Consider the following 11125-nt stretch of genomic DNA (forward strand, 5'->3'; position numbering starts at 1 on the left):
ATGATAGAAAGGAATGTAATTTATCAAAGAAACACTGCTGAATTTATGACAAGAACAGGAAGATAATGGGATTTCTGAAACTGTACGAATGCTCTTCGCAGTGATTTGAGAGGGCAGGATATGGGGGAACTTAACTGAAAACGAGTTATCTTTCTTCCTGAGATTGTTTTAAATCTAATCTACTTGCAACTCTCATTTTATGGATGCACACGGATTCTTATATGAATACTGAATTTTTTAGATCATTTATCGTAACAAGTAGTTTTTGCATGGAAAAGATCTCATGCTGCAGACCTCTATTACTAACAATATATTCTTTCACAGTGCCAGCCTTTATTTCTCTTTAGTGAAAGCTTTCTATCAAATTCCAAACTTGAATTAAAACTGCTGTTCTGACATGTGAAACATTGCCTCATCACTCTGGAGGTTTGTCACATTTTTTTCCCTTCCTTTTATTTAGGCCATGTGTAGAGTCCCCCCAGCTAATGCACGCACAGGTTTTGATGTAAGTGCTTGCGGTATTTTGGAAAGCACAACAGACATGTGACTGGAGAGGGTAGTTCATTTATGTATAATTAGGCATAAAGGCTTGACAGGTCTTCTCGTGCTCCTCTCGTGCATGACAACCTGACCCCAGTGGACTTGCTAATGAGCAGAAATGAGTATTTCTGCCTTCAGCCCAGGTCAGCATTAGGATCTGCCTGTTTTGCAGCTGCATAGTGAGGTGGGGGAGTCCTGGGACGGACACCCAGGCAGCGCGGAGGGGGTTTGTCCTTCTCCTCCCTGCCGGTGGGTTTGCTGGGGTTGAGAGTTGGGCAAACAGTGTGGTCCTGGGGAGAGGCTGCGAAGCTGCTGGGCAGCTTGGAGCTGCGTGGTACCACCCCTCCCCAATGAGCAATATTGAACTTGGCTGCATTTTCTAGGAGCCTGAGCTGAGGTTAAGCATCCACGTGCTCATGTGCATGACTGTTTAATGAATATTGTCTGGGGCTGTGTTACCGTCGATGCTGATGGCGCAGGTCGTGTGAAGTCTGCAGCATGCTGGCTCTGTAACTGCGTTCCCTATGCAGGAAGCATGGGTCTCATCAGGCTTGCTTTTACCTCGTGACCTTGGTGCTCTCTAAGGCAATCTACAGTGACCCAGTAGGGTTTTCTACTACTACAGGAGGATTCTGTCATTTTTTGGGACCCTTTTCCAGCTGCAGAGCTCAGTCACTTTGCATGATGTTTTTCAGTTGGAGGCAGTGTCCTGTGTATAATCTATCTGTTTTTTAATCCATTGCATCCTGCAATAGCCTCAGTGGGAAGGTACAGCAACACAGCCTAAAAATGTCCTCACGTTGTTCATGTGTCCCCTTAGAGGAATAAACCTCAAAAGACCTCAGTTGTCCTCTGTGTTGCAAATGGCTCTGGCAGGCAGTCCGAGCAGTTGGCTCCCCAGGTATTCTCCATGAAGCATCCTTTTATTCATTTGGAAGTTTTCCTACTGCTATTAACCTCATTTTTGGTACTGTTAAGGGACTCCATCGCACATGGGTCAGAGGTGGGGCAGCTGGGGAGAGCATTTAAGCATGGCTGGGAGGGGTTTTTCACCTGCAGGACCCCCGGTGCCTGTCTTGCTCAGGTGTCCAAGCCAGAAGGTGCTGCTTTGCACATCCAAACACCACCTGCACCCTCTGCTTTGGGCTTGTAACTTCAGCCTGAGCCCTGGCATTTTCTCCGCATGTCACCCATGCTTCTTGCTGAGCGGAGTGGAGTCAATCACACCCCAGGGCTGTGCTTCCAGTGACTGCTTGCTCTCTGCTTTAAAATATTTACTTCATTTACCGCTTCTGCAATGTATCTGTTTTGGCTGGGCTAGGAGCCACATGCTATCAGAGTTTCTTCCTCTCGGAGGTAATTGTAGACCGTGGCTGAATTATCCCTACCACCTCTTGGGAAAACTCCATAGCCTGAGCTACGAAAGCCTCTTACTATCAGGCAACTTTTCCAGAGCCGCTATAACTTCAGAGTCTTGTCTGAATCCTTCATATATTTTCAAGACTATCCTTGAAATATGGTCACCCGAGCTGCTCACAGCATTTAGCAATGGTATCTTGGATACTGGATGCTGAAATAACACCATTTCCCTGCACTTGCTTGTTAATCTCCTATTTATGTTGCCCTGGATTGCTTCTTGCCTCTTAGTAACAGCATCACATGAGGAGTCCATGTGTGGCTGGTTCTGTACAAACCTCCCCATTTCCTTTTCTTAACTGTTGATGCCAAAATACTGTCGTCCATGTTATTAGCATGACCTAATGTGTACTTGGTCCTTAGACAGGCAATGTGCCATCTGCAGCTATTCAGAGCACTTTGCTCAAATAAATTGATATTACCCAGCTTTCCACATGTGTTCCTGTCAGTAATGCTGTTCCTGGCACCCAATACTGCCATGCACGAACTGTATCAGTAATGATTTTGTGTATTTCCCAGATAATTGAATAATGTACTGAATAAGGTTGGATCAAGGACAGAAACTGTTTGGCTATTTGTCTGTTTATCATGTACCTATTGGTTAACTAGTTTTAAAATAATCTGGGTACCTTTATTTTGTATAAAACACTTTTAGATTGAAAATCTACTGCCCATGGAAGTCTGCTTCAGGCTTAAGTCTCTGTCAAGCAAAGTACTGATGCAACCAAAATACCTGGTTTATTTGACATTTTATTTTCCATGGTTGATGATGATATGTAGATTAGCTGACCTTTAGTTCCTGGATACCCCACTGATTTATAAGTATTGGCTTATACTGAGCTTTGTCCACAGTCCCCAGATGGATCTTGCTATATTTTTTGAATGTATTAACAGTTGGCATGAACTGCTCAGGGCTCTCCTTGGCCGACTTGTCTTCACGTTTGCTAGGAAGTAATACAAACCTGCTTGTTTAAGAGTTTGTTTAATGAGAGGCTTTCATAAGAGAAGGGATTCTGGCCAGAGGTCCGGGTCCCAGCAGTACTGTGAAATACACTGTGAGTTAAAATATAACAATCCTGCTGGTGAGAACTAGCGGCTTTAACTGGCCCCAACTCTGAGTGCTTCTGGATGGGTTTAATTCGGCTGGCTTGTGGCTCTGCTGGCTTGTGCCTGTCCCGGCTCACTCCCTCCCCAGCGCATCTAACCAGAGGGAGAGCAGCATGCCGGCAGCGAGTCGTGTGGGCAGCGCGCAGGCTGACCCTGCTCAGCCTCCCTTCCTGGGGAGGGATGGCTCTGCGAGGGGCAGTTAAGGGCTCAGGCCACCTCTGTGCCTGCAGGCTCCCAGCTTAACCTCTCCCTGGCTCCTTTAATAGTGAAACAGCCCGGCTGCTCCTTAGGGTCTCTAATGGGTGTGACTGAGATGCCAACTGAAAATTTTGCTGCAAATCACCAAGTGTTGATAATTGCCCACAATTGTTCTGAAATGGATCCAGATCTGAAATGAGGTTATTTTGCACGTGATCTGTTCTATATTCACTTAAGCACCTACAGCGAATTATTGCTTCTACAAATAGCGGGGACTGAAGTGGCCTGATTTGGGGTTTCTCCGTCAATACTAACGAGCTTCTCTCTGCAGCTCCCTCAGCGAGAGCACAAGTAATACTGGCTTTCCCGCTCCTCTGGGGTGTGCATCTCTCAGTTGCAGTGGCGGAGCGAGCCTCAGCGGGAGCCAAGCGAGCAGCTCACCAGCTCCTGGGGCACTGCATTCAAGCAGCCTGTGCCTAAAAATAAAAAGCCACCTTGGCTGTAGATGCAAAAACACTGTTACCCGCCCAGCCAAGCCTGTAGCCGTGCCTGGGCAGAGGCAAAGCCACTGCCCAGGTCAGCAGCGCTGGTACATACGTACCATGCATAGGCAGTGCTGCAGCGTAAACCCCAGCTGCTCAACGGCACCACAGCCACCGCGATAAAACACAGGATGGAAACTGCTTGCCCTTTGGGCATGGTCCAAACACAGGGAATATTTGGCTTTATTTCTACAGCATGTGCTGCTGCTGCTATTTGTGTAGCTGGCTGCCTGAAAAGAGAGGGCACAACGTAGCTTGTGGGGCTCTGCTGAGCAGTATCCTGGTCTTTCAGGAGGAATTTGGCTCATTCTGTCCCTGCTAGGGATCTTCTGCGTGAAGATTGTTCAGTATTGCCTTCAAATCAGGCAGTACCTGCCAGGGCTATCCCCTGGAATTTCTTACTGCCAAATCCGCCAACAGAAGAGGCATATTCACATCAGTAGAAAAAGAAAATCAGGAGAATTAAACCAAGAAATACAGGTGAGAAGGGAAAGGTGGTTTTTAGAGTCCTGCAGCTGTCGTAAAGCGCTCTGCTGATGTGCCAATCCCCTGCGATGCACAGCATATTGTGAGATGGCTCAGCTTAAAGGGGTAGCGGCAAATGATCTAAAAGGCTGTCTCCTTTTGTGTTCTTATTTCATCCCAGTGTATTACAGGATTATGTTCAGGTTTTTCAGTGGTCTCCTGGGTAACACTTTATTACAGCGACGGTGTGGAGTTCTAGTTTGTAATAAAGAGATCTATATAAATAATATTGATTCTGCTGCCTCCTGTAATGCTTCCTGCCTGGGAACACTCAAAAGCCTTTTGCAAACAATTTCCTATTACTTGGGGCAGAGAAGCACCTCCAGGTACTGCACAGACCATTGCAGCAGTGTGTTGTGTTGGCCAGCTGCCTGTAAAAGCCATTATCTTTGAATCATGGGCTTCAAACAACTGAGGGTCTTTTTGCACCTGGAGTGAGTAATTAAAATAATTGCTTTTATAGTTGTTTGTTTCTTTCATTTATCATTCTGAGGTTTTAAAACAGATGCCAGATAGTATGAGACTAACTTACAAGAGCTGAAGATGCTGTGAGGGAAGCTTGAGCCTTGGAGAAGACACAGGTGAAGGTTGGTAGAAAAGGGTGATTGTGGTATTTCATGGATTATAACTTGATGTGCAAAGAGGTTAAGGAGGCTGTGACCCAGCTGACTGCAGTGCTGTGTCGAGGACAGGCACTTTGGCTCAGAGCAGCATCCTTGGCACCATAATATAGCTTTCCACACAGTGCTGCACTGTGCTGGGTGAATCTATAGTCAGATACTCAGGGACAGGGTAAGGCCCCCAGGTAGCCAGGCTCAGTTTGGGCATCTGTGTTGCCCTAAACTCCCTGTGCTTGGTCAGGGAGAGGAGGATGAGCTGAGTCCCCAGGACTCCATCCTGCTCCTCCCTGGGGAGCTGGGGTGTGCTGTTACCGGTGGGTGCCTGGTGGGAAAGGGTGATGCTGTGCTGGATGTGGAGCAGAGCCGGCAGCAGAGCCCGAACGGCACGTGTGGCACTGGCAAGAGAAAACAGCAACGGCAATGAACCGAGTAAAGGTTTAATGGATTTCTTAGAACCACGCTTTATAAGGGCCTGGTTGTCAGGATTTGCGCTGTATTGACATGGGTTCTCAAAGAAATGAGGACTGGGTTGTATAGCAATGGCTGTCACTTTACTTGGCTGACCTACCATGCTTCCTCCTTTCAGGGTAACATTAAAATGAATATCATATAGCGGAGAGTGCGGTATAATTGGCTGGAGACAATGTATGTGCTGTGCTGCTCTGTACAATATTGATTGCTCCTTGTCCAAATACATGTATCTGGAATCAGTCCATTAAGCGGCAGCCCCGTTGGGCGGATGCCAATCTTTTCATGCTGCAGTGGCTTTCACTTTGCCTCGGCTGTACTAGGAGCCCCGTAGGCGATCTGCTGGCACACCGCAGCCTGGCGCTTGGGGGCACGTGGCCACGGGGGGGTGTGTGTGTGTGTCAGCGCCCATCGTGGGCCCCCAGCCGCTGCCTTTGTGGGTGAATCTTCTTTGTTCTGCTGGGGATCTCCGTCCTTGCACGGGTGGTATCAACTGTATAGTGATGTTGTGTGGCAGTAGTGCTGAGTGCCGCATGCTCTTCAGGGCTTGCGTGAGGCTGCAGCTAAATCCCAAAGGAAAACTCTGCTCTTTTTTTAGACAGATGAATTAAGGGGAAAACCCGTCGTGGCTTGGCAGAGCCCAGCCAGCAGACATGCTAATGCAGAGATGAGTCCTGGAGGTTGGCAACATGAGCAGGAGCGACGCAGATGCTGTCAGGGCACGTCTACGCCACAGCATGCTGCACAGCTGCCTCAGCTGGTTCAAGATAGTAAAACTAGTTGTGCAGCTGCTGGGCAGGGTAGCTGCAGCTCGGTCATGCTGGAGCTGTCATGTGTGATGCTGCACTGGCCTGTGTGCTGCCACGCACCTATGCACTGCCATGTGCAGTCTGCTCCCCTCCCAGGCTCCCTGCCAAGCCTGTGGGATTAACGGCAGCACAGCTCACACAGGCTCATTGGTGGCTACTGAAGTGCCTTATTCTGGTTTTTTTCACTACCTTTTACCACTTAAAGGCTCCTAAATCTCTGCATTCAGAGAAGAGCAGTGCTGCTTTTCCACCAGTGCAGAAGGGATGCGGAAGGAAGGTCCGTGATACTTTTCTCCAGCCTTCACCTCCAGTCTAACTTAAATCTCTGCTTCTTACTCGGCAGACTGAAACGCGTTACAAGCCTTCCCCAAGCAGTTTTCAGACTGAACACAGAACACGTTACCAGCGCCGGCAGGTATAGTGTGCACCAACAGGCACGCTCGATGGATGCAGCTCGGGGCTGTTTGCGCTGCTGCAGGGTTTACAGCATGCTGCAGAGCAGAGGGGCTCAGCTGCAGAGCTTGCTGTACCCGGCGGCACCGGCTTCACGCTGTAATGCAAAGCCACTCGACACCACACGCTGCAGCTATTTGGAACTGAGGCCCATATATTCCTACATCTTATTTTATATATATGTACACATACATAAATGGGAATCATTCCTATCTTAAATTTAAGTAAACAATTTCTTTTCTCCTGCAAACATTAGTGTCCTAGCAGATCCTACAATAAATTAATCTTCTTTATCATCTAGTTAATTGGTTCCACAAAACCAGTGAACAGTGAAATCTTCTGACCTATTGACTGATGTATAATGTTGTATTAGTAGATAGCGAATTACAAGAGCCGCTATGCGCTTTGGTACTGCTGCTGAATTTGTGCTACAGGGAGCTATTTCAGGGTTAGTGTCTTAGCCTGTGCGTTGCATGTAAGAGCAGTGTGTAAAGGTCTGGGGGAGAAGGACGACTTCTGCGGAGTTAAAGCTCAAACAGAGAAGAAAAAAGAGTGTCTGCTGTCTTCCTCGCCCCACACCATCCGTTTTAGGTAGAGAAGAGCAATATGCTGCAATGTGACAGACTGCTAGAATCAACAGCTGAACTTTTAAATAATACAGAAATGACGAAGAGGCTCGATTATTGACTCTCGCAGAGCTGTTGGTGGCAGTAATGGATGTTGGGTTGGGGCTTTGGGTTCATCTCACCTGAGGTTTGGCATTTTATTCCCTGAGATGGGACACCAGTCTCCCTGGGCTCACTCTGCTGCAGGAAGCAGAGAGCGAGGTGTGCATCTGGGTTGTTATTCAGCCCACCTCAGATGTTCCTCCCTCTGTAGTTTGAAGGATGCAGTGTGTGGGCTGTGGGCATTTAACACTTCAAATTAATGTTTGATATTTAGGTGGGATGCATATGTGCTTAGGTACGCAATCAGTTTTTCAGCCTCCTGCCTGTGATCTGCTGACGTGAAAGGCTTAGTTATAAACTGTGTGTGTTTGGGCTACAAATAACGCTTTGGGGCTACCCAAAATTATGTTGTTTTAATACAGCAGCTGGCAATAGCTGAAACTCCTCTAGCTACTTTTTCCCAAGACAGTGTGGGGAAGGAGAAAAAGCAGAAAAGGAAACAGATAGAATAAAATATCCCTGTGGTACTTTTTCTATTAAAAACCTACCAAAAGTTGCGGTGGTATGTTGAGACAAAGGGCTGAGCCCTCAATGTCATCCAAGGCAAACAGCACAGAAAACTATTAATCCCTCTGTGTTGCACCGACCTTTTACTCGCCCCCATCTTTTTCCTCATTTCTGTGATGTTCTGTGTGCTGCATGATGTCACATCAGCCTGCAGGGCTGTGGGGAAGGGTGGGCAGTGTAAGTCCCAGCTCTTGATTTCAGTTCAGATGTTTGAGGCACACAAGTAACACATGGAGATAAACCACCAGGGCAAACAGAAATCTTGTCTCTGTGCTGGGCTCCTCCACAGCTCCGAACTGTTGGTTTTGTCCTGCTGTTGGTTTGCTCCTTTGAGGAGCCAGTACACCCTTAACCTCCATCTTCTGGCTCCTCAGCCCTCCATTGCAAGATGCTGTTTGCTCATGCCTGTGTTTACTTGCTGCTAGCTCCATGCTGCACATCAGGGAACTCAGAGCTGGTCAAAGCTGGTGATGGCGGAAGAGAAACAAATCTTTGGCCTGATTTTTCTCACCCCCTTTGCTAAGGAGCAGACTTTGGGCAGGGAAGCTGTGCCTTTCTGTGATGCTCACATGCCACTACTTACAGCAGGAGAAAAGTGCTCCTCTTTGGCTCCATGACTCTGTTTTGGCTTGTCGATCTGGCGAGACTTTTCTTGAGGGGAGGTAAGGGTGGCTCATTCACCAGGCACATCCCATCCCCAATTCCTCCTCTTCTTCCTTCCCCCGGTGCTGAGCCATTACATCTCTCCCCACCAGGAGGAGGACTGAGACCGACAAATCCTATGGGCTGTAGCTGAGCACAAGTCTCTCAGCTAGAAATAATGCCTGGGAAGGATTTACCTGAGCTTTGCTAGATAAAACTTTAAGTTTTGGTGGGGGTTAGGGTGCACATCTACAACGTCTGCCTGTGAACTAATGGTGGAGGAGGAGAGAAAAGCCTGACACCTTCTGAAACTCTCTGCAGCCTGGGCGCTGAGCACACAGGATCCCACTGCTCCTGGGTGGATGGGCAGTGGTGGGATATGAGGCTGCGTGACATTGTCAGAGATGGAATATAGGCAAGAAAACATTTATTCCCCCTTTTAAATGGGAAAGAACAGCAACTTTACTTCTTGCTTTCACGTGGTAAGTAATGGATGGAGAAGGTTCTCAGGCACAACATTTTGTGTGTGTTGAGACAAGTTGCAAGAACTAGAAACTTTTGTGAATTCTGGCCCAGTACAAGAAAAAAGCTAGAAAGGAGTTAGGAAAACATGTTAATCCTCATCACTGTTTGGCCAATGCACTGTATTGCTGCTGAGACTCAGGCACGGTGCTTTGTGCTGACATGAGCTAAGCTTCCCAGGAGCAACAGCACCACCAAACACCCCTCAAAGTAAAGCGGAAAGGAAAGGTAAGATAGAAAATGCTCATTACTTTGACTAACATGAGTTTTTTGCTAGGGCTGTTTTTGGCTGAGAGTCTTAATTCACCACATTGCTCTGCAGAAGGGATCCTCATGCACAGGAGCCATTTGTGTAGAAAAAGGGTCTCTTCCCAATTCTACCCAGTAACTTTTGCAACCACATACGGTCTGGTTTTTAAAAGCTTAAAATGTGGAGAGCATCAAATAGCAATTCAAATAATAAATCAATGTAATCTAATGAGAAATTACAGAGAATAGAGCTGGACTCTCTTCAGAGCTGCACAGCGAAGGGCAAGGGCAGTGAGCAGTTTGCAGCAAGTGAAATTCTGGTTAGATAGAAAAAAATGTTCTCATTGTGAGGGTGGTCAGACATTGCCACAGGGGCCCAGGGAGGTGGTACAACCTCTGTCCTTGGAGACACTCAAAGCTTAACTGGCCACAGCCCCGAGCAACCTGATCTGACATTGAAGTTGGCCCCACTGTGAGCAGGGGTTGGAGTGGGGACCTCCTGCCAACCTCAACCATTCTCTGCTGCTGTGATTTACAGGAGCAAATTCTGTTATTGTTAAGCTATCATTTTATAGATCTATTTTTATCATGAAAATACATTGCTTCATGAGCAGTGGTATCTCTGAGCATTCATTATTCAGAAAAAAAATTGTCTTCCAATTACACAAGATCATAAGAAGAAAAGTGACTGGTTTGTCAGAACTGCAGAGCTAAAATAAGCTGCAGCAAGCACATTTCCTTGGCATGGAGCTGGTGTCTCTAATTAGAAAAGCTCTGGAGAGTTAATCTACTTGGGTAGTGAGACCTATTGATTCCTCCTGCAGCATGTGAGATGGCTGGAGCTGAGCATCTCAGTAAAAGGCCTGGAGGCTGGGCTTCAGATAATGAATATCTCTTATTTGGGAACTTTATATATGTATGAATTTCCTAAACATTAGGTTTGGTGTGCTCCTGTCAAATGGCTGAACTGCAGCAGGGCTGGGAATTGACTTAGAGATGTAAATTATTTTAGTTAATAAAAAAAAAAAGGGCTGAAAGTCCTAATCTCTGGAAAGCAGTTGCTGCAGAGTGGACTAAGTTACCGTACCATCTAGCTGGGTGAAAGAAGTGTCCTCAACAGGCATGAATAGCTGTTGCTCAGAAGTGCCCAGGACTGGACTGGTTTCTTGTTTGGGGAAACCATGCCTCCACCCTTACAGATATATCAGCAGTAAGAGGGGAAGAAGTGGTGATAATTAGCCGAAACAAGCTGCTTCTGGGCCAATAACCTCACCCATGCTGCTAAACAGATAACCCTGATATTTCAGTAAATATTGAAGCTATCTCTGCTCTCATGCTAATGTTCCCCAGAGCAGGGGGAGCAACTAATCAGAGTTACAGCAATCAGTCAGGTTTTCCTTAACACATGATGAGTTTAATTATTTTGCAGTTCACTCCATGTTCTTGTTAGCCATGGTGATGTTTATTCTGGGAGGCTTTTCTGCCTGAGGTGGTACAAGGGTTTTAATTTCAGACAGGAGCTTACCAAGTTGGGTGTTTGGCCTGGACTCCAAATTTCAAGAGTTTCTGTGAAGCCCTAGTTAGCTTTATCAGACTTTATCAGTCCCGGTTCCTCTTCTGAGACATCTACCACATATGACAGTTTTGACGTGGATACTGATGTGCTAGAGTCGACTGATGAATGCCATTAGACAAAAATAGCCTGCATTTATAGGTGATTTGAACTAAACTGCTTGATTTAAAAGCAAAAGCCTTATCTGACTTGGCCAGCCCCTCCACTTTATCTCCTCCCCAGCAAC

General features: G+C 46.8%; 1 long non-coding RNA gene across 1 annotated transcript in view; it reads left to right on the forward strand.

Annotated features, from left to right (window-relative positions):
- Nucleotides 1-3911: 3911 nt before the first annotated feature.
- Nucleotides 3912-11125, forward strand: part of LOC103917560 — a 9783-nt gene continuing 2569 nt past the window's right edge. The window contains exons 1-2 of the long non-coding RNA XR_663633.1: nucleotides 3912-4283; nucleotides 6569-6636. This is a non-coding gene — a long non-coding RNA (uncharacterized LOC103917560). The remainder of the gene's footprint in view (nucleotides 4284-6568; nucleotides 6637-11125) is intronic.

Source organism: Pygoscelis adeliae, unplaced genomic scaffold (assembly GCF_000699105.1).
Source record: "Pygoscelis adeliae isolate BGI_AS28 unplaced genomic scaffold, ASM69910v1 Scaffold85, whole genome shotgun sequence".
Lineage (NCBI taxonomy): Eukaryota > Metazoa > Chordata > Aves > Sphenisciformes > Spheniscidae > Pygoscelis > Pygoscelis adeliae.